This window comes from Lithobates pipiens, unplaced genomic scaffold, assembly GCF_037356315.1.
Source record: "Lithobates pipiens isolate NorthernLeopardFrog02 unplaced genomic scaffold, aLitPip1_a1.2 Scaffold_10, whole genome shotgun sequence".
In the NCBI taxonomy this organism is placed as follows: domain Eukaryota; kingdom Metazoa; phylum Chordata; class Amphibia; order Anura; family Ranidae; genus Lithobates; species Lithobates pipiens.
In genome coordinates this window covers 102,000,188-102,027,475 of record NW_027507686.1, presented here as the reverse complement: position 1 = coordinate 102,027,475, position 27,288 = coordinate 102,000,188, and the positions used below count along the sequence as shown (strand labels likewise).

Sequence of the window (27,288 nt, the reverse complement as noted above, 5' to 3'; positions counted from 1 at the left end):
TTGCCTCCCGCATAGAGGGGGGCAGGGTGAAGTTTTCAAATAGGTGATTAAATAATGCAAGCAGTTTAGGAGTTAGTAGGTCTCTAAATTGGGAGTAAAATTCAACAGGGAGACCGTCAGATCCAGGGGATTTGGATCTGGCGAAACTTGCGATCGCAGTATCTATTTCTTCCGTGGTAAGGGGTGCCTCAAGTGACTCTACTTGATCCTTCGTCAACTGAGGGAGGGTGATGCTGTGAAGGAAATTGGTCTGCATGTCCGTCAGGTCTGTCACTGTTGTTTTGTATAGATCTGCAAAAAATTCCCTGAACTTGGAGGTGACACTGCGGGGGTCTGTAATCCATCCACCCCCTGGGCCATGAAGGGTGATGACAACTGGGGGCCTGTCTTCGCTATGCACTAGGTATGCGAGGAGCCTGCCTGCCTTTTCCCCATACTCAAAGAGTTTCTGTTTAGTAAAGAAAAGCTTTTGACGAGCCTTCGTATACTGGAGTTGATTAACCACTAGCTCCGTCACTGCCCTGTCAAACGCCCCAGCGGAGTCTGTTTTGATTTTATTTATGTGTGTGATCAGGGTTGTACGTGCGTATATTTTAAATGATTCCCATATTGCGGCAACAGATGCAGTGTGATCATTTTCCAAGAAGTACTGCTTCCATTGGGCGATGAGTTCATCATCCCCCGGGAGCAGCGAGAGCCAGAACGGGTTTAGACGCCATGGTCTCGGTGGTTTATCAAAAGGGATACTGAGGGTGATCCAATATGGGCTGTGGTCCGACAGTAATCTGGGGCAGAATGCAGTTTCGAGAATCCGCTGTGCCAGGGTGTGGGACACAAGTATAAAATCTATGCGGGACATAGAGTTGTGGGTAGAGGAGAAACAGGAGTAGGCACGAGTGTGCGGGAAGTTGTGCCTCCATGTGTCTATAAGATGAAAGGTGGAGATGAGTTTAGAGAATTTAGTTGTGTTGGCACTAGCGCCTGTCGCCTGTGTCGTCTGGAGTTTATCAAGGGCCGGACATAGTGTAGTGTTAAAGTCACCTAACCATATCGCCGGTACTGTGGGGTTACGGGACATAAAAGTAAAGCCTTCCAGGATCACTGTTACACTAAAGGGAGGAGGTATGTAGAAAGCCATAAGGAGAAACGATTCACCGTATAGCTTGGCATGGAGAAATACATACTGGCCGCTGGGGTCAGTTACAAGCTCACAGAGTTCAAAATGTACAGATTTGGCGATCAATACTGAGACACCCCGAGCGTGAGTCGTGTGGGTGGAGTGGTATGCCCATCCAACCCAAGGGCGGCGAAGGGCCATTTGGAGCCTGCCCTCGACATGTGTCTCGACCAGCACCACAACGTCTGCACGTTGCTTTTTGAGGAATGTAAGGGCGGCCGAGCGCTTAATTTTCTCACGCAGGCCCCTCACATTCCAAGTTAGAAATTTTATAGTTGCCATGGCGCTGTACAGGGGACACCACCTCGCCTCAGTGAAACATACATCCTGAGGTCTAGCAAAGAATATAGTTTGTAATAAAACTGATGTACTCTAAACACCGTATAAGGCCCCCTTGCAGCATATATACATGTTCCCATAATCAGTTTCTGATAGCTTGTATGCACACTTGAAAATTGTAAATATAACAGCTTAACAATCCCCTCCCCCCTCCCCGCCTTACACCCACCCCAACTTGTGTAGGCACGATCCCTGAACAATTCTGAACTACCATCTGGGACAAACAGTAACTTCACATGTAAGGAGAAAATGAGGAACAATTTCAGCCACTGGGTCAAGTAGTGGCTCCGAGTCAGCCACCACCGAGAAGGAAAGGGATGGGGCCTAGTTATGCGCCCCCGTAGGTTAGTGTAAAAAAAAGGCAGTAAGACCCAGTTCCTCCGTTCATCTGCATAGTCATGATTCCCAGTGGATAGCGGGGCATAAATTCGCTGCACTATGCAGGCGACCTGTAGGACCAGCACACCTCCGCAGCTCCATGTGGCAGATAAGTGCAGGGGTATGAAAAAGACCCCCATGAGAGGGGCAATGAGATGTAGTGAGTCCACTCCAAATATCCAGGATGAAAAAGTGAGGAAAAAAAAAATGACAGTCGCGCAGTCTGCGTTTGGCCTCCATGAAGCTCTGCCGGCGTTTCTGTATCTCGGCCGAGAAGTCAGGAAATATTGCCACTTTGATGTTTCCTACTGGGATGTTACCCTTCTCTCTTGCCAGCCTCAGTGCAGCATCCCGATCTTTATAGTTTAAAAGTTTCGCAATAAAGGTACGGGGGGAGCCCCCTGTGGAGGAGGTTTAGCCGGCATCCTATGAGCCCTCTCCACCACCAGCATGGGGAGAAGGACTCCCGACCGTATGTGGTTATCAGTAGTTGTTCCAGGAATGCTGTCGGGTCTTTACCTTCCGCTCCCTCCGGGAGACTGATGAAGCGGAGGTTGCACCTTCTCAGGCGATTTTCCATGTCGTCTTGCTTGGCGAGCAACTGGTTAATCTGCCTCTGCATGTGTTCAGATCTAGCTTGTAGTGGATGTCCTCCACCGTGCTGATGCGGGTTTCTGTCTCTGTGACCCTTTCGCGGATTTTCTGGAAATCCTGCCTAATCAAAGATATGTCCATCTTGACCTCCTCCATCTGGGCGTCTCCCCTAATTTTAATTCTGACACTGGAACCACTTATTTGTCACGTTCGGAATGACCCGAATATTACTGGCATATCCAAACCCTCGGCACACCACAAAATTGCGGCGTACGCTGACGATCTAATTTTTTCCGTCTCCAATCCACACATTTTGCTTCCCAAAATACTTGCGTCTCTACAGCGACACGGCAGCCTATATGTATTGAATATATCGGTCCCGGATGGTGAGGCCAAGAGGCTCCGCTCCTCTTTTCCATTCTACTGGGCTGAAAAATCTATACGTTAACTGGGCGTTGACATCGCAGCGGATTTAGCGCAATTGTACCTGCTTAATTTTGTCCCTCTCCTGGATAGACTGAAATCTGATTTGGGAAACTGGCATGCTTTAACACTGACCTGGTTCAGGCGCTGTAATGCATTCAAAATGATGGCCCTCCCTCGGATCTTATACATGTTCCAGACATTACCGATCCGGTTACCCCCAATTTTTTTCAGACAACTGCAGGTGCTGCTCCGGGACTTTATTTGGGCGTGCAAACTGCCCAGAGCCCGTTTGCAATTACTTGCCAGACCAAAGGACAAGGGGGGTCTGGGTCTCCCAGATCTCAGACAATACTACAGAGTGACTCTGCTAGCGAGAGTCGTTGATTGGCATTGTAATGGCCCACACAAGCAGTGGGTGGAGATGGAGATTGAGGATGGTTCCATTCCCCTATTGACCTCCCCGTGGCTCCTGTACCCCCTACCAAAAGACCTCAGAGGTCACCCCGTAGTGGGAGCTATGTTGGCTGTTGTGCGGAGGTTGTTCCGCTGCACACACATTGCTCCCCTGCCATCACCAATGACTCCGGTTATAGGTAATCCAGACTTCCCACCGGGATTTACCAACAAGAAACTGCGACAGTTGACAGTGGTGGGGAAACAGCGTCTGGGAGAGGTGTGGCCCACGGGAGGGCTCCCGACCACGCAAACTGTCGCCGAGCTTTCTGACCCTCCGCTTGACTTGTTTAGTGCTTATCAACTTCGTCACTTTCTTCTGGCCATACAAAGGGCCCCCTACACTCCTAGAGACCTGACACCCTATAAATCCATCTGTCACAAAAGGGAACCTGTGCGACACACCCTCTCCCTCCTGTACAACCTATTGAGTAGTCAGGAGGAGGAGTCGACCCCCACCATTTATCCACAAATGGGAGAGGGACTTAGGCATCACATTTACCCCACAACAGATAGAGAAGATCCTGACCTTAGTACATAAAGCTTCCATCGCAAACCAATATCAAGATACAAGATAGTCTCACGCTGGTATAGAGTCCCATACCTTCTGAATAAAATGGATAGATCGATCCCGGATGTTTGTTGGAGGTGAAATTCAGATATGGGGACCATGGGACACCTTTTCTGGACATGCCCGACCTTGAGGAACTTTTGGGTTCCCAGTAGCGTGCCTTCTACACTTGACCGAACAGCCTGTTCGAAAATACAAAAAAACCCTCACGATGCAACTCCTGAATGCCGCCCGGGCCTGCATTCCCGCACTGTGCAGGCAGCCTCAGCCCCCATCCAAGGTGCTGTGGTATTCCAAAGTCAATCATATTCTCCGGATGGAAGAATTGACCGCCACCCTTCACAACACTGAAGAGGCATTTAGTGTTACATGGAGGCCCTGGACGTATTTTACTGGTACTCGAGACTACATTCGGGAGGTGAGCAGTGCCTCCGTCCCAGAAAACGACTGAACATCTAACGTTTACCTACGTAGGCCATGTCTGCCCTGGGTGGCATTCCCCCCCCTCCCTTTTTGTCTTTATTTTTCTTTTTTTCCCCGCCGCCATCCCCCCACCTCCTCTCTCTCCGTCTTTGCACTCTCTTCTTCCCCCGTCCTCCCTTTTGACTATGCCTTGTCTCCTTACTAGCCTTCGGGACCCAGAAGAACCCCAGGGTTCTGGACATGACCGGCTCATATTTTACTCTGGTTCACGTAGGTCATGATAAGCTGGCTCGCTGTGGTCCCAGTTGTTCTCCATGATTACATTTGTCCGAACGGAGCTGCACTAGTTATACTGTACTACATGTCGGAGGTGGGGTTTCTCTATTTTCTGCATTAAACTGTAGGACTCCCCTCTGAGAACCCAGAGTTATTTGGCTGCCTATTTTTTGTTAGCATGTAATTGTGACCCTGGGTCATGCTGTATGGTTGACTGTTATATTTATGTTGTTCTACTTAATAAAAGAATAATAAAAATAAAAAAAATAAGTCAATGCCAACAACTTAATCTCCCATCCATGTACTAACCATGTCCCAACCCTGCTTAGCCTCTGAGATCAAATGCACCCTCAACCCTCTTGACAAACGCCAAGATGGTCACCTTGGGAAACAAACAAAAAAAACAAGTCAACGCCAACAACATAAAAAGAAGCCTGCGGCATCTGGAAAACCCAGGCGGTCTCCCATCCAGGTACAAACCAGGCCCAACCCTGCTTAGCCTCTGAGACCAAACGAGATTGGGCGCTTTCAGGGTGTTGTGCCCGCAGGCAATTTCTTTGTGCACTCTCAACCCTCTTGACAAATGCCAAGATGGTCACCTTGGGAAACAAGGGAAAAAAAACAGGTCAAAGCCAACAACATAAAAAGAAGCCTACGGCATCCGGAAATCCCAGGCGATCTCCCAATCAAGACACTAACCAGGCCAGATCCTTCTATGTCACCTGGTCTTCCCAGGCAGTCTCCCATCCAGGTACTAACCAGGCCTGATGCTGCTAAGCCTCTGAAATCAGACGAGATCGGGTGCTTTCAGGGTGATGTGGCCGTAAGCGTTCTCTTCAAGACACGCCCAACCCTCTTGACAAACGCCAAGATGGTCGCCTTGAGAAACAAGCGAAAAAAACAGTTCAAAGCCAACAACAAAAAAAGAAGCCTATGGCACCTGGTATTTCCAGGCGGTCTCCCATCCAGGTACTAACCAGGCCCGACACTGTTTAGCCTCTGAGATCAGATGAGATTGGGCGCTTTCAGGGTGATCTCTTTGGGCACTCTCAACCCTCTTGTTAAACGCCAAGATGGTCACCTTGGGAAACAAGCAAAAATAAACAGGTAAACGCCAACAACATAAAAAGAAGCCTACGGCACCTGGTATTCACAGATGGTCTCCCATACAGGTATTAACCAGGCCGTACACTGCTAGGCCTCCGAGATCAGATGAGATTGTGCGCTTTCAGGGTGATGTGGTCATAGGTGTTTTATTTAGACACTCTCAACCCTCTTGACAAATACCAAGATGGTTATCTTGGGAAACAAGTGAAAAAAAAAAGGTCAACACCAACAACATAGACCCTGGCGGTCTCCCATCTGACCCAGACCCTGCTTAGCCTCTGAGATCGGGCGCTTTCAGGGTGATGTGACCTCAGGCGAATGCTTTGGGACATACTCAAAACTCTTGACTGATGCTAAAAGGGTCACCTTGGGAAACAAGCGAAAGAAAAACAGGTCAAAGCCAACAATATAAAAAGATTCCTACGGCACCTTTAATTAGGTACTATCCAGCCCGGACCCTGCTTAGCCTCTGAGATCAGATGAGATCGGGCGCTTTCAGGGGGATGTGGCCGTAGGAGATTTCTTTGGGCTCTCTCAGCCCTCTTGACAAATGCCAAGATGATCACCTTGGGAAACAAGTGGAAAAAAAAAAACATGTCAACGCCAACAACATAAAAAGAATCCTACGGCACCTGGTATTCCCAGTTGGTCTCCCATCCAGTTACTAATCAGGCCCGACAATGCTTAGCCTCCGAGATCAGACAAGATCAGGCACTTTCAAGGTGATGGGGCCATAGGCGATCTCTTCGGGCACTCTCAACCATCTTGACAAACGCCAACATGGTCATCTTGGGAAACAAGCAAAAAAAACAAGTCATTGCCAACATTGGAGGCTAAGCAGGGTTGGGCAATCAGTTTCCTTGCCTGAAACAGGCATCTCAGAACTGCCATCTGGCTACTTCCCGGGTTTCCAACTCCTTCAACTAATCCCAGGAGACAATACTTCGCCTCCATCATGGTGGAGGTTCCAACCACCCGATCAATGGTTCCTGTCACCTCTGTCCAGTAGCGGATCAACTTCGGGCATCTCCAAAACATGTGCATCATGTTCCCGCACCGGGGGCAACTTGCGTCCGGCCGTTCGGCCAAACTGAAAAAGTTTACGAGGAGCATAATAGGTTCTATATAATAAGAACAGATGTGACATCCTGTGTGAGGAGAGCCACAATTCACCACAGGCAGGATTCCTGTGGCCAATTATAGCTCAGGGGGGTTTAGTACACACCCCACACTATATAAGGCCGCCAGCACGGCGGCCTTGTACAGTGTGTTGCGGTGGTCAGGGAAAGAGGACGATAGGCAGGGACAGTGTCTTTACTGCTTGGGAACCTAGCACTGTTACAGTGGGTGTTATGTGCCTCCTGCACAGTACACACCTGAAGCTACCCTTTATTACTGGTGTTCAATTTCTGCAATACATGCATCTGCAGTGCAGAATTTAGAGTCGGTGTTGTGTGCCTCCTGCACAGTATACACCTTATTGCTGGTGTTCTGTTTCTGTAATACAGGAACCTAGCACTGTTACAGTGCTAGGGTGTACAGAGAAGCTGGTATATATAGAAGACTACAGCATACAGAAAAAAGGCTAGTGAATACAGAATACAGGTTTCGTGTATGTAGATAGGCTTGAGTATACAGAGATGCTAGAGTAAACAGTGAGGCTGGGGTACACAGAGAGGCTAGTTTAAAGACAAATACAAAGATGTTAGTGTATATAGAGAGGTTAGTGTATAGAGAGAGTCGAGTGTATACAGAAAGGACAGTGCATATAGAGAAGCTAGTGTATACAGAAAGGGTATACATGAAAGCTGACATTCTATACAGAAGACTGGGTAGTGTATACAGAGAGTCTAGTGGGTACAGAAGACAGGCTGGTGTATTTTAGCTAGTTTTTACAGTCTAGTGTATACAGAAGACAGGCTGTGGTATACAGAGAGTTTAGTGTATTCAGAGAGTCTAGTGTATACAGTCGGCGAGTGTATACATAATACTGGCTAGTTTACACAGTGTTTACAGAGATGCAAGGGTGTACAGAGAAGCTGGTATATATAGAAGACTACAGCATACAGAAGAAAGGCTAGTTAATACACAATACAGAAGACTTGTGTATGTAGATAGGCTTGAGTATACAGAGATGCTAGAGTAAACAGTGAGGCTGGGGTACACAGAGAGGCTAATTTAAAGAGAGGCTAGTATATACAAAGATGTTAGTGTATATAGAGAGGTTAATGTATAGAGAGGGTCGAGAGTATACAGAAAGTACAGTGCATATAGAGAAACTAGTGTATACAGAAGACAGGCTTGGGTATACATCAAAGCTGACAGTGTATACAGAAGACTGGGTAGTGTATACAGAGATTCTAGTGGGTAAAGAAGACAGGCTGGTGTATTCTAGCTAGTTTTTACAGTCTAATGTATACAGAAGACAGGCTGTGGTATACTGAGGGTTTAGTGTATTCAGAGAGTCTAGTGTACAGAGATGAAAGGGTGTACAGAGAAGCGAGAAGCTAGTATATATAAGGATAGTGAATACAGGCTAGTGAATACAGAATACAGACTCCTGTATGCAGATAGGCTTGAGTATACAGAGATGCTAGAGTAAACAATGAGGCTGGGGTACACAGAGAGGCTAATTTAAAGAGAGGCTAGTATATACAAAGATGTTAGTGTATATAGAGAGGTTAGTGTATAGAGATAGGACAGTGCATATAGAGAGACTAGTGTATACAGAAGACAGGCTTGGGTATACATCCAAGCTGACAGTGTATACAGAAGACTGGGTAGTGTATACAGAGATTCTAGTGGGTACAGAAGACAGGCTGGTGTATTCTAGCTAGTGTTTACAGATAGGACAGTGCATATAGAGAGACTAGTGTATACAGAAGACGGGCTTGGGTATACATCCAAGCTGACAGTGTATACAGAAGACTGGGTAGTGTATACAGAGATTCTAGTGGGTACAGAAGACAGGCTGGTGTATTCTAGCTAGTGTTTACAGTCTAGTGTATACAGAAGACAGGCTGTGGTATACAGAGGGTTTAGTGTATTACAGAGATGCAAGGGTGTACAGAGAAGCTAGTATATATAGAAGACTACAGCATACAGAAGTGAATACAGAATAAAGGCTGGCTTCTACGGAGAGGCTACCACTACGGAGATGCAGAACACTATCTAGGGTATATAGAGAGGCTAGATTATACAGAGAGGCTAGTGCATAGAGTGAAGCTATAGTATATAGAAGCCAGGTTAGTGTATACAGAGAAGCTAGTGTGTACAGAAGAAAGGCTAGACAGGCTATAAAGAGAGACACGTTTTTACAGAAGACAGTTTGAGGTATACAGAGATGCTAGTTTATACAGAGAGACTAATGTATACAGAAGACAGGCTAGGGCATACAGAAGACAGAAGACGGGCTAGTGTATTCAGAACATAGGCTAGTGTATATCGAAGACAGGCTATTGTATGCAGAAGACCGGCTAGTGTAAACATGCTGGTGTATATAGAGAGGCTAAGGCTAATTTAGAGGGTAGGCTAAGTGATAACAGAAGACAATCTGGGCTATACAGAGACATTTCATCATTTCCTCTAGCTCACATCTCTAATGGAGTTTGTCTCATTGCCATGTTATGCCTTTTCATTCTTATGCTAAATATAGATCACTAAACGATTTTAATCATCCACATCAAGCATGCAATAAAACTATCATACATCAAAATAAACCATGTACTCTTTTGCTCTATTTTGCATATTTGTACCGGGACTGTGAGTATGTGACAGTCCTGACACACAATCCTGACTTATTTTTCTTTATTTCTTATTAGAAATGGAGAGTACTATCTCAAAATCCGCTTAAATCTATTCACTTCCATGAGTTCTACCGCTAATTGTACCTTAATGCAAAATGTTCACAAAACCATCCATTTGCTACCAGACATGCTGCACATACTAAGAGTAATGTAACTATCGCTCTCTAACGATGTAAACAGTTTTATTGCTTTTCTGACATTGACCGAGTATCTCTGACATTAACTGAGTATCTCTCTGCACTATGATCTTAATAATAATAATAATAATAATAATAATAATAATAGGATTGTGTAATGCAAAGATAAACTAGTCTAATATAAGCTTTCTCATTGGTACCGGCATATCCTTTAAATTTAGACTAACGCAACTATTTCTCGGCCATTTTCAAGCTAAGCTTTCAATCTCCTACCTTTGAACAGCGATACTTCCTCCCTACCATATTAAGCCATTTAAATGTCCTATTGGTCGCCTATATTATACAACTCTTTGAAAAGCCTATATGTAGAGAATAAAACTAGTCTTACATCTTAATAAAACAGTTTTATTGCTCAACCAGTATCAGCTGTCATGACAAATAAACGTTTCCACTGTTTGACTCTATTTTCTGTATTACTTCTTTTTCTCCACCTTATCTGTCAAAGTTAAAACACAGTGACAAAACATTTCTTTTTACGGCAGCAAAATGTGAGAAAAGCAGTGTAAGCCGTCTTTCTGCCATATGCAACCATCTCTCGCTACCTCTATGCAATAGTATTCTCTTTCCAGTGGAAACGGAAAACAGTCAGAGTAAGCCGTCTTCGTGCGTAACAAAATTAGTGGAACGATTTACACGTTGGAATTTGCAAGCTTCGTCAATTTACTGTTAAATAGAGTACCTTTGCATTTATCCCTTGACTTTGCAACTATCCCTTGATCCCTTTTGTGTATTCACTTTATCTCGACCTATATATACTGCGGCTGCCTCAATATTTTCCTAATTTCTTTTGCTATACTTATTATTATTATTTTATAGAGATTACAATCTCTAAATCATTGTAACAAGTTATAATGTCTACAGCTAATTTTAAGTTAAAGCAAAAGTCACACAAAACCATCTTTTTAAAACCTTTTACACACTTGCACATTAATGCAGCCATCTCTCGCTACCGCTATGCAATAATATTCTTTTTCTGACTCTATTTTGTGTATTACTTCTTCTCCACATTAACTGTCACACTGATAACCATTTGTAACACATAACACTTGCAACACATTTTTTAACAGCGGCAAAATGTGAGAAAAGCAGTAGCAAAGCATAGCAATACACATAATGCAACTATTTTACATTCATTATACATTCACATCATGCATACATCCTAATGTAAGCTGTGTATCACTATTAATGTTCATGGTTACATTATGCCGATGACCTGTGGAAACGGAAAACAGTCAGTGTAAGCCGTCTTCGTGCGTAACATAATTAATGGAACGATTTACACGTTGGAATTTTCAAGCTACGTCAATTTACTCTTAAATACGCTATAGCTGCTTAGCTCACATTTTGCTGTATGTAGCCGCGTTTACATGTAAGTAACCAATGGGGATTGACATTTCATGTCCATCTCACATCTCTAATGCAATTTGTCTTTTTGCCATGTCATACTTTGCCAGTTATTATACTTTCTCATCCGATAGAAACCTAGGCGTTGCTGATATTTCATGATTACAGCAATCATCTCATCTAATTGCTATTCCGACATTTTGCCTTGGTATTACTTTGCAACGCTCTATTGAACAATGTAAAGGTAAGCTAGATATTTTGTGTATTTCCACTTAAACTCGACCTGTATATACTGTCTCAATATTATCCTTTCTAATTTTGCTAAATTAGATTATAGAGTTTGCTATGTCTAAATCCAGGTTACCTACTCTCCTTTATTACGTATACTGCTAATTTTAGGATAATACAAAACCATCTTATTGCTTCTTTACACGCTGCACATATTAAGAGTAATGCAATGCTATCGTGAACAGTTTAATTGCTCGTCTCACATTTAGCTGGTATCTCTCTGCTATAGGAAACTGAATTTGTACTAGAACGATCACTCATCTAATATCAGTCCACTCAGTGCTACCGGGATGACTTTTACATTTAGAGTAATGAAATGATTTCTCAATCATTTTGGAGCTACTGCAACTAACCGATCTCATTTCGACTGCAATACTTAATCTCTGCTATTGCAGAATATTTAGCTGCTGACACGTAATTAACTTGATTGATAAAAACCTACACACGTTGTTGCTGTTATTTCGTGTATTTCCACTTAAACCCGTTATAGTTATTTTGCTATAATATGCTATTGCAGAATATTTAGCTGCTTAGCTCACACTTTGCTGTACGTAGCCGTGGCGATTGGCATTTCAACTCTAATTCATATTCACATTTCTAATGCAGTTTGTCTTTTTGCTATGTCATCCTCTGTTAGTTATTATGCTTTCTCATCCTTGTGCTCCAATATTGGGGTATATTCACTACATGATTAAAGACACGTAATGAACTTGATTGATAAAAACCTACACACGTTGTTGCCGTTATTTCGTGTATTTCCACTTAAACCCGTTATAGTTATTTTGCTATATTTATTACTAGTATAAACAGATTACTATCTCTAAATCCTGGTAAACCAGCTCACACTAAACCATCTAATTTCTACCTTACACGCAGCACATATTAACATATTAAAATTTAGCCGGTATAGTGAAATGGTAAACGAAATGTGTAGATCACTCATCTAATATCGTCTTTTCAGTGCTACCGGAACAACTTAGAGTAATGCAACGATTTCTCAGTTTTATGAAGCTACTGCAACTAACGCTTTGGATCTCTTTCCTGATAAATTACGCTCTGCAATATTAAGCAATGTAAATTGTCCTATTGGTCTTCTAACAATGCTATGTATAATAATACAAATCTTTTAAAAGCAATATCGTCTCACTGCAATACTTACACTCTGCATAATATATATGAATAATGCGAATAATGCTAATAATAAAGTCGTCTAAAACTCGGCTATAAGTAGAGAATAAAACTATCTTACATCAAAATAAACCATGTACTGCCAAACCAATAACGGCCAATTACTTAACGTCTATCAGTCAATGACTTAACAAAATAAACTTTAGCACTCTTTTGCTCTATTTTGAATAGTTGTAGTTCTCCACATTAACTGTCACATTGATATCACCACTGACAACACACCACTTTTTAACAGCACCAAAATATGAAAAAAGCACTTTACATGTTTCAGAAGTAGTTGCATTAGCAAAAAATAAAGTCCTGTGTTCTTTACACGCTAGCTTTTCTGTATACTTCTTTTTACAATTGTCTCGGTGTCCCAGCCTCTCTGCATACACTAGCCTCACTGAAATCCCCAGATGTCTTCCGTATACACAAGCCTATCTGTAAAAAAAAAATAGCCGGTCTTCTGCATACTCTAGCCTCTCTGTGTAACACAGTCTCTCTCTGGATTCCCTAGCCTACATCTCTGCATACCCAGGACCTTCCTCTGTATAATCTAGCCTATCTGTATACACTAGCCTGTCTTTTGTACAAATTAGCTTCTCTGTAGCCGGTCTTCTGTATACACTAGCCTGTCTTTTGTACAAATTAGCTTCTCTGTAGCCGGTCTTCTGTATACACGAGCCTCACTGTCTACTCTTGGTTGTCTTTTGTATACACTAGCATCTCTTTATACATTAGCTCTCTGTATACCCAAGCCTCTCTGTATACACTAGTCCACCGGTATACACTAGCAAGTCTGCATACACTAGCCTCTCTTTGTAACTCAACTTTTCTCTCTGTATACCTTAGCCTCCATCTCTGCATACCCAGGACGTTCTTCTCTATAATCTAGCCTATGTGTATACACTAGCCGGTCTTCTGTAGACATTAGCCTCCCTGTATAAACTAGCTGGTCTACTGTATACACTAGTCCGTCTGTATACACTAGCAAGCCTGCATACACTAGCCTGTCTTTTGTACACATTAGCCTCTCTGTATAAACTAGCCGGTCCTCTGTATACACTAGTCCATCTGTATACACTAGCAAGTATGCGTACTCTAGCCTCTCTCTCTGTATACCTTAGCCTCCATCTCTGCATACCCAGGACGTTCTTCTGTATAATCTAGCCTATCTGTATAATCTAGCCTGTCTGTATACACTAGCCATCCATCTCTGCATACCCAAGACTAGCCTGTCTTTTGTACAAATTTGCCTCTCTGTATAAACAACGCTCTATTGAACAATGTAAAGGTAAGCTAGATATTTTGTGTATTTCCACTTAAACTCGACTTTTATATACTGTCTCAATATTATCCGTTCTAATTTTGCTAAATTGGATTGTAGAGTTTGCTATGTCTAAATCCAGGTTACCTACTCACCTTTATTACGTATACTGCTAATTTTAGGGTAATACAAATAATGCAATGCTACCGTGAACAGTTTAATTGCTCGTCTCACATTTAGCTGGTATCTCTCTGCTATAAGAAACTGATTTTGTACTACAACGATCACTCATCTAACATCAGTCCACTCAGTGCTACCGGGATAACTTTTACATTTAGAGTAATGAAATGATTTCTCAGTCATTTTGGAGCTACTGCAACTAACGCTTCCGATCTCATTTCGACTGCAATACTTAATCTCTGCTATTGCAGAATATTTAGCTGCTTAGCTCACACTTTGCTGTACGTAGCCGTGGGGATTGGCATTTCATCTCTAATTCATATTCACATTTCTAATGCAGTTTGTCTTTTTGCCATGTCATCCTCTGCCAGTTATTATCCTTTCTCATCCTTATGCTATACACTTTTTAACAGCACCAAAATATGAAAAAAGCACTTTACATGTTTCAGAAGTAATTGCATTAGCAAAAAATAAAGTCCTATCTTCTTTACACGCTAGCTTTTCTGTATACATTAATCTCTCTGTGTACACCAGCCACTCAATATAGACTAGCCTCTCTGTCTTCTGTATACACGTGCCCGTAATCTATATACACTAGCCTGCCTTCTTTTTACAATAGCCTCGGTGTCCCAGCCTCTCTGCATACACTAGCCTCACTGAATTCCCCAGACTGTCTTCTGTATGCACAAGGCTATCTTTAAAAAAAAATAGCCGGTCTTCTGCATACTCTAGCCTCTCTGTGTAACACAGTCTCTCTCTGGATTCCCTAGCCTCCATCTCTGCATACCCAGGACCTTCCTCTGTATAATCTAGCCTATCTGTATACACTAGCCTGTCTTTTGTACAAATTAGCTTCTCTGTAACCGGTCTTCTGTATACACGAGCCTCACTGTCTACTCTTAGTTGTCTTTTGTATACACTAGTATCTCTTTATACATTAGCTCTCTGTATACCCAAGCCTCTCTGTATACACTAGTCCACCGGTATACACTAGCCTCTCTTTGTAACCCAACTTCTCTCTCTGTATACCTTAGCCTCCATCTCTGCATACCCAGGACGTTCTTCTCTATAATCTAGCCTATGTGTGTATACTAGCCGGTCTTCTGTAGACATTAGCCTCCCTGTATAAACTAGCTGGTCTACTGTATACACTAGTCCGTCTGTATACACTAGCAAGCCTGCATACACTAGCCTCTCTGTGTAACCCAGCCTCCATCTCTGCATACCCAGGACGTTCTTCTCTATAATCTAGCCTATTTGTATACACTAGCCTGTCTTTTGTACACATTAGCCTCTCTGTATAAACTAGCCGGTCCTCTGTATACACTAGTCCATCTGTATACACTAGCAAGTATGCGTACTCTAGCCTCTCTCTCTCTGTATACCTTAGCCTCCATCTCTGCATACCCAGGACGTTCTTCTCTATAATCTAGCCTATCTGTATAATCTAGCCTATCTGTATACACTAGCCTGTCTTTTGTACACATTTGCCTCTCTGTATAAACTAACCGGTCTTCTGTATACACTAGTCCGCCTGTATACACTAGCAAGTATGCATACTCTAGCCTCTCTCTCTGTATACCCTAGCCTCCATCTCTGCATACACAGGACGTTCTTCTGTATAATCTAACCTATCTGTATACACTAGTGACCATCTTGGCATGTGTCAAGAGGGTTGAGAGTGCACAAAGAAATTGCCTACGAGCACAACACCCTGAAAGCGCCCAATCTCGTTTGGTCTCAGAGGCTAAGCAGGGTTGGGCCTGGTTTGTACCTGGATGGGAGACCGCCTGGGTTTTCCAGATGCCGCAGGCTTATTTTTATGTTGTTGGTTTTGACCTGTTTTTTTCGCTTATTTCCCAAAGTGATCATCTTGGCATTTGTCAAGACGGTTGAGAGTGCCTAAAGAGATCGCTTACAGCCGCATCACCCTGAAAGCACCCTATCTCTTCTGATCTCAGAGGCTAAGAAGGGTTGGGCCTAGTTAGTTCTTGAATGGGAGACGGCCTTGGAATACCAGGTGCCGTATTCTTCTTTTTATGTTGTTGGCGTTGACCTGTTTTTTTTCGCTTGTTTCCCAGGGTGACTATCTTGGCATTTTTCAAGAGGGATGAGAGTGCCCAAAGAGATTGCCTATGGGCACATCACCCTGAAAGCGCCCAATCTCCGCTGATCTCAGAGGCTAGAAAGGGTCACGCCTTGTTAATACCTGGATGGGAGATCGCCTGGAAATACTTGGTGCGGTAGGCTTCTTTTTATGTTGTTGGCGTTGACTTGTTTTTTTTGTTTGTTTCCCAAGGTGACCATCTTGGCATTTGTCAAGAGGGTTGAGCGTGCCTGAAAAAATCTACTATGGCTGCATCACCCTGAAAGAGCCAAATCTCTTTTGATCTCAGAGGCTAAGCAGGGCTGGGACCTGGTTAGTACCTGGATGGGAGACCGCCTGTGATTTCTCGATGCCATAGGATTTTTTTTTAAGTTGTTGGCATTGACTTATTTTTTCTTTTTGTTTTATTCTTTTATTAAGTATAAGTAGAACAACATAAATATAACCCAGGGGCCAGATTTAACCCAGGGTCACAATTACATGATAACAAAAAATAGGCAGCCAAATAACTCTGGGTTCTCAGAGGGGAGTCCTAGAGTTTCATGCAGTAAAGAGAGAAACCCCACCTCCGACATGTAGTACAGTATAACTAATGCAGCTCCGTTCGGACAAATGTAATCATGGAGAACAACTGGGACCACAGCGAGCCAGCTTACCATGACCTATGTGAACCAGAGTAAAATATGAGCCGGTCGTGTCCAGAACCCTGGGGTTCTTCTGGGTCCCAAAGGCTAGTAAGGAGACAAGGCATAGTCAAAAGGGAGGACGGGGGAAGAAGAGAGTGCAAAGACGGAGAGAGAGGAGGGGGGGATGGCGGCGGGGAAAAATAGAAAAATAAAGACAAAAAGGGAGGGGTGGGAATGCCACCCAGGGCAGACATGGCCTACGTAGGTAAACGTTAGATGTTCAGTCTTTTTCTCGGACAGGGGCGCTGCCCGAATGTAGTCTCAAGTACCAGTAAAATACCTCCAGGGCCTCCATGTAACACTAAATGCCTCTTCAGTGTTGTGAAGGGTGGCGGTCAATTCTTCCATCCGGAGAATATGATTGACTTTGGAATACCACAGCACCTTGGATGGGGGCTGAGGCTGCCTCCACAGTGTGGGAATGCAGGCCCTGGCGGCGTTCAGGAGTTGCATCGTGAGGGTTTTTTTGTATTTTCGAACAGGCTGTTCAGTCAAGTGTAGAAGGCATGCTGCTGGGTTGTCTGCGATATCTACATTTCTGAGAGTTTTTATCATCCCGGTCACCTCCACCCAAAAGTTCCTCAAGGCCGGGCATGCCCAGAAAATGTGTCCCATGGTCCCCGTATCTGAATTGCACCTCCAACAAACATCCGGGATCGATCTATTCATTTTATTCAGAAGGTATGGGACTCTATACCAGCGTGAGACTATCTTGTATCCTGATTCTTGATATTGGTTTGCGATGGAAGCTTTATGTACTAATGTCAGGATCTTCCCTATCTGTTGTGGGGTAAATGTGATGCCAAAGTCCCTCTCCCATTTGTGGATAAATGGTGGGGTCGACTCCTCCTCCTGACTACTTAATAGGTTGTACAGGGGGGAGAGGGTGTGTCGCACAGGTTCCTTTTTGTGACAGATGGATTCATAGGGCGTCAGGTCTCTAGGAGTGTAGGGGGCCCTTTGTATGGCCAGATGAAAGTGACAAAGTTGATAAGCACTAAACAAGTCAAGCGGAGGGTCAGAAAGCTCGGCGACAGTTTGTGTGGTCGGAAGCCCTCCCGAGGGCCACACCTCTCCCAGACGCTGTTTCCCCACCACTGTCAACTGTCGCAGTTTCTTGTTGGTAAATGGCCTCTGATTTCAAGAAGTATCCTGTATATCTGGAATTCCCGAAGGAGATTTGGCAAGGAAACTCTGGGATTCGTCAGCGAGAACAGCATGTCATCCGCGTAGGCAGATATCTTCTCTCAATAGTACCCATTTGGAGTCCCGTTATGTCTGAGTTTTGTCGAATTGTGGAGAGAAAGGGTTCCAATGACAGTGCGAATAATAGTGGCGACAGGGGGCAACCCTGTCTGGTCCCATTCCCGATGTCAAGGGGAGATGAGAGCACCCCATTCGCTTTGACTTGAGCTGAAGGGCGTGAGTATATCTTACTTATCCATGCCAGCATCTGTTCACTCAGACCTATATTGCGAAGGACAGAGAACATGAATGTCCATTTCACCCGATCAAAAGCCTTCTCGGCATCAGTACTCACGAAAAGACAATGGGTCCCAAATGACTTTGCTTTATGGACCAGGGTAAGTACCTTAATGGTGTTGTCCCTATCTTCCCTGGTGGGAATAAAACCTAACTGGTCAATATGTATAAGGGACTGCAAGTGTTGTGCCAATCACGTGGCGAGGATTTTAGAGAATAGTTTTAGGACCGAATTTAGGAGGAAAATGGGTCTGTAGCTCCCACATAGGCCCGGGTCTTTGCCCTTCTTAGGTATCAACGAGATGTGGGCTCTAAGGGTATCCTCAGGAAAATCCCCATTCGAGCTCAGAGTATTAAATAAATTCACCAAGCGTGGGCCGAGAATAGGGATAAAGGTCTTATAGTATTGTGCGGTATATCCGTCAGGGCCCGGAGCCTTACCCACCTTCGGAGGTCACACGGCCGTCTGGACTTCTTCCAGTGTGATCGGGTCCTCCAAGTACTCCCGTGATTCCGATGAGAGGTTTGGTAGACCAGAACCGGTTACATATCTGTCTATATTGTCCTGTCCGGACCCTGAATCGGGCAGGTTGTAGAGATCAGAGTAAAATTTTTCAAAGACTTCAGCTATTTGGGTTGGGGTAGAGGCCCTCTGGCCATTCTCATCTATCAACTGTGGTATGTAAGAGGCAGATTTCAACTCCTTTACCAACCTAGCTAAGATTTTTCTGCATTTGTCTCCTGACTCCTACGTCAGTTTACGATAAAACTGGAGTGCCGCTTTCGCTTTATAATGGAGTAGGTCATTAATCTGGGTACGGAGTGTCTCCAATTCAATCTCTAAGGTCCGTGAGGGGGCATGTTTATGTTTCGCTTCCACAGAGACAAGTTCACGAAACAGATTAGCAAGCTGTTCCTTCCATATTCGTTTGATGCGCGCCCCGTGCCTGATAAGTACCCTGCGGAGTACTGACTTGTGAGCCTCCCAAATTATCCCCAGGTCGCAGTCCTGCGTTTAGTTTTCTTGGAAATAAAGGTCCAATTCCCTGGTCACATCTGCTAAAACTTCCGGTATCTGGAGGAGGCTCTCATTAAGGTGCCAGAATAGAGACCTAGGTGAGGGGTTCCCAGAGAGGGTGTAGGTAAGGGCTACAGGAGCGTGGTCGGACCAAGTAATATGGCCGATGGAGGAAGAGCTCACCAAGTGCAGTTGGTCATGTGGAATCAAGAAGAAGTCTATCCTAAAGTATGATTTGTGAGGGGAAGAGGCAAAAGAGTAGTCCCTTTCCCCGGAGTGTTGCAGACGCCAGACATCAACTAATTGGTCATTCAGTAAACACTTAGTAATCCGCTTTCTAGAGGAAATGAGGAGCGAGGAGCAAGAGGCAGAAGTGTCAACCGATGGCGAAAGGGGACATTAAAGTCCCCACCTAATATCAACTGGCCCTTCCGAAAGTCACATAATCTGTGCAGGGTAGTTCTGAGGAACGTGTCTTGGTGATCATTGGGAGCGTACACAGTGGCAAATGTAAAAAGGAGCTCCCCAATTTGGCCCCTAAGAAAAAGATATTGGCCCCCAGAATCCACCAGAGAATCCTGGATAACCCAGGGGAGCCTGCTAGAGATCAGAATGGAGACTCCCTCTTTCTTAGAGGAGGGGTTAGTAGAGTGGTAGACCTTAGGGAAGGATCTCGACCATAGAAAGGGGAGGCTAGTATTTTTAAAATGTGTTTCTTGTATAAAGGCCACATCAGTACAGGAAGTCTTCAGTTCTCACAGGAGGATCCTGGGGAGTTCAGTCCCTTAACGTTTAGAGAGGTGACCTTGACTGAGTCTGCCATTGCTCCTCGGGGAGGGGGAGGGAGACGTCAGAGAAAAGCAAAGAAAGTTGAACCAAGGTAGGTATTGGGTAGGTAATGGATGGCGGGAACTAAGGGGGAGAAAGGAAGGGCAAATGGAAGGAAAGGTAAGGGGAAAAAGAGGCCGGGCACCTCAACCCCAGGGGGAGAGGGAAATTAAAGGTTGTCCGCACTCAACAGTACAGGAAGGGTATACTAAAACAGCACAATTATGCTATAGCGCTTACCAGATGTACACTGGGTTTAAAGCGCCATCCTACTTGGGTTGGTGGGTAGACAGGTCAGAGAGGGAGCCCCCGGATCCCAGTCCCCCCAGTCCCGGGAGTGGTAAATGTCACGTCTGATACCGGTATGCAAATAAAAGACAATCAGTAACATCATTGAACCAAAAAACAATAGTATAATCAAAACAGAGGTAGAGCATATAACTGTCAGCACTGAAGGGTCTCCTCGGCTCGCCCTAAACGTAGGCATGCACGAGGGAGCCTTGGTCTTCTGTATACACGAGCCTCTCTGTATACCCTTGGTTGTCTTTTGTATACACTAGCTTCTCTTTATACATTAGCTCTCTGTATACCCAAGCCTCTCTGTATACACTAATCCGTCTGTATACACTAGCAAGTCTGCATACATTAGCCTCTCTGTGTAAACCCAGCCTCTCTCTTTATATACCCTAGCCTCCATCTCTGCATACCCAGGACGTATACACTTCTGTATAATCTAGCCTATCTATATACACTAGCCTGTGTTTTGTACACTTTAGCCTCTCTGTATAAAATAGCCGGTCTTCTGTATACATGAGTCTCTCTGTATACACTTGGATGTCTTTTGTATACACTAGCTGCTCTTTATACATTAGCTCTCTGTATACCCAAGCCTCTCTGTATACACTAGTCCGTCTGTATACACTAGCAAGTCTGCATACACCAGCTTCTCTGTGTAACCCAGCCTCTCTTCTCTCTGTATACCCTAGCCTCCATCTCTGCATACCCAAGATGTTCTTCTCTATAATCTAGCCTATTTGTATACACTAGCTTGTCTTTTGCACACATTAGCCTCTCTATATAAACTAGCCAGTCTTCTGTATACACTACAACACAAGATACTAGCGCTTTCATTTTTTTTTTTTTTTGTATATGATTTTTATATGATTGTTATATGCTTGATCTCTCGGTTTCTGTACACACAGAACTTAGGTATATATTTTAACTGTGAAGGTTCGTAAACAATTTTTCTTCCCTCCTTCTTTATACATATACCTTTTTATACACATATCTTTTAAACAAAATTTAATCGCATCACCTACATCAATTATGACGCGAGTTTTCACATACAATTGTCATATATTGATCTTGTATCTCCACCATCAACATCATTGTCGTGCGTTTAAAAATGCGACTAAGTCGCAGTCTATCTGTAATTGGGCTGATGATTATATGTTATCATCATGAGTTTATTCTTCATTTATAATACCTCCAACCAGTCAAGATTTATTAGTAGTAGTAGTTGGTGGTAGTGGTAGCATTATTACTATTACTACTATTGTTGTTGTTATCTCGCTTATATATTAGTGATCTAATTTCTCTCCTCGTTTCTCTCCTGGAAGGACTGCGATCCCAATGCCAATACCCTTCCCCTCCTCTCCTTGGTATATATACGCATATGGAATACCTTGTTTTTATGTATGTGATTTCTCCTTTTTATGTATATGATTTTTATATAATTATGTTTGATCTCTCCGTTTCTGTACACACAGAACTTGGGTATATATTTTAACTGTGAAGGCTTGTAAACAATTTCCCTTCCTTCCTCCTTTATACATATACCTTTTTATACGCATATCTTTTAAACATAATTTAATTGCATCACCTCTATCAATCTTGACGTGAGTTTTCACATACAATTGTGATATATTGATCTTGTATCTCCACCATCAACATCATTGTCGTGCGTTTAAAAATGTGTCTAAGTCGCATTTATCTGTAACTGGGCTCATGATCATATGCTATTAACATGAAGTTATTTCTTAATTTATAATACCTCCAACCAGTCAAGATTGATTAGTAGTAAGAGTAATGGTGGTAGCATTATTGCTATTACTACTATTGTTGTTGTTATCATTATGATTACCATGTTCACATTATTCAAGCCTTTAGTTGTTATCAATGTCTCTATAGGCATTCCTCAATTTGGCCTATTATCAATACTTTTGAGATCTAAAATTACCTACCACCTATAAATATACTTACTATTACCATCTTTATATTTATAGTTATTTTCATGTTTATTTTTAATTTTTATATTTATCTTTATTTTTATTATTATCATTTTTTCCTATTATTATTAATATTATTATTATTATTTACATTTTCATTTTCATCTTTATTCTCATTTTTATTTTTAATTTTATTTCCATTACTATCACTATTTTTGTTATTTTTATTATTATTATTATTATTATTATTATTATTATTATTATTATTATTATTATTATTATTATCATTATTAATTTTATTAGTATTTTTGCAAACATTTACTTTATTTTTATTTATTTATTTATTTATTTATTTATTTATTTATTTTTATTTTATTTTATTTATTTATTTATTTATTTTTTTCTCATTTTCATTGTTTTTTTCATTTCTGTTCATTTTCCACAACTCTTTTATACATACATTCTTTGTTCCCTATATATATATAACTCTTCTCTAAAACGTTTCACCTTTTTCAAGTTCACCTTCGTTACCATATATTTTACTCACTTGCCATAGTATTATCATTAGTATAACCCTCTCAACCAGCTTGCATCGATTATAGGGTTAATTGCTATCTTGTCTGTCATTATCTATTTACTCTCCTATTTAAGAGCAGTCCACTGCAGCATTGCCTATACCTGCACTTGAGAAAAGAGCGCGCATGCCCGACGAGGCTTGCGCAAGCTCAGAAACGCGTTGTGCTTTTGGGTACCCCCCCGGCTGATGTCACACGCTGCCTACGAGCCAGTCTGAGTCTCTGTGCATCACAGAACACAGCAGAGCTTCCCCTAGCGCGCCCTGTGGAGGAGGATTCATCCAGTAACAGCACCAGCGAAAGGGAACAGTGATTTGACTATCAAACGGAGGACAATAATAATTATGGATGTAAGTGAGACTTTTATTAATTGTATAAAATAAATGCACTTTTTACTGATTTGGCGCTCTTCTATATATTCCTTTTCTGTATACACTAGTCCGTCTGTATACACTAGCAAGTATGCATACTCTAGCCTCTCTCTCTGTATACCCTAGCCTCCATCTCTGCATACCCAGGACATTCTTCTGTATAATCTAGCCTATCTGTATACACTAGTGTATACAGATGGACTAGTGTATACAGAGGACCGGCTAATGTGTACAAAAGACAGGCTAATGTATACAGATGGGCTAGATTATACAGAAGAACGTCCTGGGTATGCAGAGCGCTCAACTTCAAGGTATGGCCAACGTGAGTAATATGAGGGACACTCCTCACCCCCGCCCCCACCTACCAGATCTGACTTTCATCCCCTTGCCCTCTCTGCCCCGGTCATCTGGTGTCAGTTTTATGCACTCCTTGGCCCCCACCCATTCATAATGCTTACCGACCTTTCCTTCCGCTGCTCACAGGAACACACTGGATGACTTGTCTACTTAACCAACTTGTACAAGACACCGCTATCCTCCTGTCTGACACCGGTCCCCCTTGGAGGCTTTACCCCTCACTGTTTGGGTGGTCCCTGCCTCCCCCTGGATGCTCCACATATACCCCGATGACATTGTCGGAGGGGCACCACTTGACAGGACACGAGGCTGTCACGTCGGTGGCATCTCCCATTGGAGGAAGGGATGATGGCCCCAACTCCTTGGCAGCAGTTTCTTTCATGTACATACCAGGGCGGCTCATCTTCCCTTCTGGAGTCTTGACCTTAGAGGGGGGAGTTGCACTTTGGGGGGTCTGAGTGATACTGGAAGGGCTTGACATTCCCGCATATGTGTCCCCTCCCCCTGGTTGCACCCCCTCATCCCCCCCCTCTGGCCCCCACCTACTCTTTGCCGACATTGCCTTCTGCAGCTTTGGGGGACCCTGGATGACTTATTTATTGAGCCTATTGGTACAAGACACTGCTTCCCTCCAGTGTGACTCTGGACCCCCCTGGAGGATTTACCCCTTGCTGTTTGGGCGGTCCCAGCCTCCCTCTGGATGCTCTACACAGCCCCCAATGGTGATGCAGGAGAGACACTAATTGGCGGGCCCCAGGACTGCTGCTCGGGTGAAGTCTCCCGTTGGATGGAGGGATGGTGGCCCCAGCCCCTTGCCTGCCAGATTTTCCATGTACTGACCAGGGCTGCTCCTCTTTCATCTTGATGTGGTGACCATGGAGGGGAGTGGGTGAAATTTATGGGGTCCGGGTGGTTGCTGGTGGGAGTGCGCTAAAGGACTTGACATTTCCGCATGTTTGTCCCCTCTCCCCTCCCTCCCCCCCCTTCCCACCCTTCCCTCCTTTCCCTCCCCCTTTCCCCCTTCCACCCCCCTTTTCCCCCCTTCCCTGCCCCTTTTCCCCCTGGGGCGTGGACGGGGGAGAGGGGGTAAGCAGAGGACAATCTGCCAAAGGGAGAAATGCATTTGTTCGGGGACTGCATGTACTTTTGGGGTATGGGACGGGGGGTGGTGGATCCCATTCTGTGATGCCTTTTCTGTTGTGACGGACTCCCTCGTGCATGCCTACGTTTAGGGCGAGCCGAGGAGACCCCTCAGTGCTGACAGTTATATGCTCTACCTCTGTTTTGATTATACTATTGTTTTTTGGTTCTATGATGTTACTGATTGTCTTTTATTTGCATACCGGTATCAGACGTGACATTTACCACTGCCGGGACTGGGGGGACTAGGATTCAGGGGCTCCCTCTCCGACCTGTCTACCCACCAACCCAAGTAGGACAGCGCTTTAAACCCAGTGTACATCTGGTAAGCGCTATAGCATAATTGTGCTGTTTTAGTATACCCTTCCTGTACTGTTGAGTGCGGACAACCCTTAATTTCCCTCTCCCCCTGGGGTTGAGGTGCCGGCCTCTTTTTCCCCTTACCTTTCCTTCCATTTGCCCTTCCTTTCTCCCCTTTAGTTCCCGCCATCCATTACCTACCCAAAACCTACCTTGGTTCAACTTTCTTTGCTTTTCTCTGACGTCCCCCTCCCCCTCCCCGAGGAGCGATGGCAGACTCAGTCAAGGTCACCTCTCTAAACATTAAGGGACTGAACTCCCCTGAAAAACGGTGGATCCTCCTGTGAGAACTGAAGACTTCTTGTACTGATGTGGCCTTTATACAAGAAACACATTTTAAAAATACTAGCCTCCCCTTTCTATGGTCGAGATCCTTCCCTAAGGTCTACCACTCTACTATCCCCTCCTCTAAGACCAAGGGAGTCTCCATTCTGATCTCTAGCAGGCTCCCCTGGGTTCTCCAGGATTCTCTGGTGGACCCTGGGGGCCGATATCTTTTTCTTAGGGGCCACATTGGAGAGCGCCTTTTTACATTTGCCACTGTGTACGCTCCCAATGATCACCAAGACACGTTCCTCAGAACTACCCTGCACAGATTATGTGACTTTCGGGAGGGCCAGTTGATATTAGGTGGGGACTTTAATGTCCCCTTTCGCCATCGGTTGACACTTCTGCCTCTTGCTCCTCGCTCCTCATTTCCTCTAGAAAGCGGATTACTAAGTGTTTACTGAATGACCAATTAGTTGATGTCTGGCGTCTGCAACACTCTGGGGAAAGGGACTACTCTTTTTGCTCTTCCCCTCACAAATTATACTTGAGGATAGACTTCTTCTTGATTCCACATGACCAACTGCACTTGGTGAGCTCTTCCTCCATCGGCCATATTACTTGGTCCGACCACGCTCCTGTAGCCCTTACCTACACCCTCTCTAGGAACCCCTCACCTAGGTCTCTATTCTGGCACCTTAATGAGAGCCTCCTCCAGATACCGGAAGTTTTAGCAGATGTGACCAGGGAATTGGACCTTTATTTTCAAGAAAACTAAACGCAGGACTGCGACCCGGGGATAATTTGGGAGGCTCACAAGTCAGTACTCCGCAGGGTACTTATCAGGCACGGGGCGCGCATCAAACGAATATGGAAGGAACAGCTTGCTAATCTGTTTCATGAACTTGTCTCTGTGGAAGCGAAACATAAACATGCCCCCTCACGGACCTTAGAGATTGAATTGGGGACACTCCGTACCCAGATTAATGACCTACTCCATTATAAAGCGAAAGCGGCACTCCAGTTTTATCGTAAACTGACGTAGGAGTCAGGAGACAAATGCAGAAAAATCTTAGCTAGGTTGGTAAAGGAGTTGAAATCTGCCTCTTACATACCACAGTTGATAGATGAGAATGGCCAGAGGGCCTCTACCCCAACCCAAATAGCTGAAGTCTTTGAAAAATTTTACTCTGATCTCTACAACCTGCCCGATTCAGGGTCCGGACAGGACAATATAGACAGATATGTAACCGGTTCTGGTCTACCAAACCTCTCATCGGAATCACGGGAGTACTTGGAGGACCCGATCACACTGGAAGAAGTCCAGACGGCTGTGGGACCTCCGAAGGTGGGTAAGGCTCCGGGCCCTGACGGATATACTGCACAATACTATAAGACCTTTATCCTTATTCTCGGCCCACGCTTGGTGAATTTATTTAATACTCTGAGCTCGAATGGGGATTTTCCTGAGGATACCCTTAGAGCCCACATCTCGTTGATACCTAAGAAGGGCAAAGACCCGGGCCTATGTGGGAGCTACAGACCCATTTTCCTCCTAAATTCGGTCCTAAAACTATTCTCTAAAATCCTCGCCACGCGATTGGCACAGCACTTGCAGTCCCTTATACATATTGACCAGTTAGGTTTTATTCCCACCAGGGAAGATAGGGACAACACCATTAAGGTACTTACCCTGGTCCATAAAGCAAAGTCATTTGGGACCCCTTGTCTTTTCGTGAGTACTGATGCCGAGAAGGCTTTTGATCGGGTGAAATGGACATTCATGTTCTCTGTCCTTCGCAATATAGGTCTGAGTGAACAGATGCTGGCATGGATAAGTAAGATATACTCACGCCCTTCAGCTCAAGTCAAA

At 44.1% G+C, this 27,288-nt stretch overlaps 2 pseudogenes; both read right to left on the bottom strand.

Moving 5' to 3' along the window:
* Window positions 1-5,068: 5,068 nt before the first annotated feature.
* Window positions 5,069-5,187, bottom strand: LOC143953549 (5S ribosomal RNA; annotated as a pseudogene).
* Window positions 5,188-6,364: 1,177 nt separating this feature from the next.
* On the bottom strand, window positions 6,365-6,483 carry LOC143948531 (5S ribosomal RNA; annotated as a pseudogene).
* Between the last annotated feature and the right edge of the window lie 20,805 nt (window positions 6,484-27,288).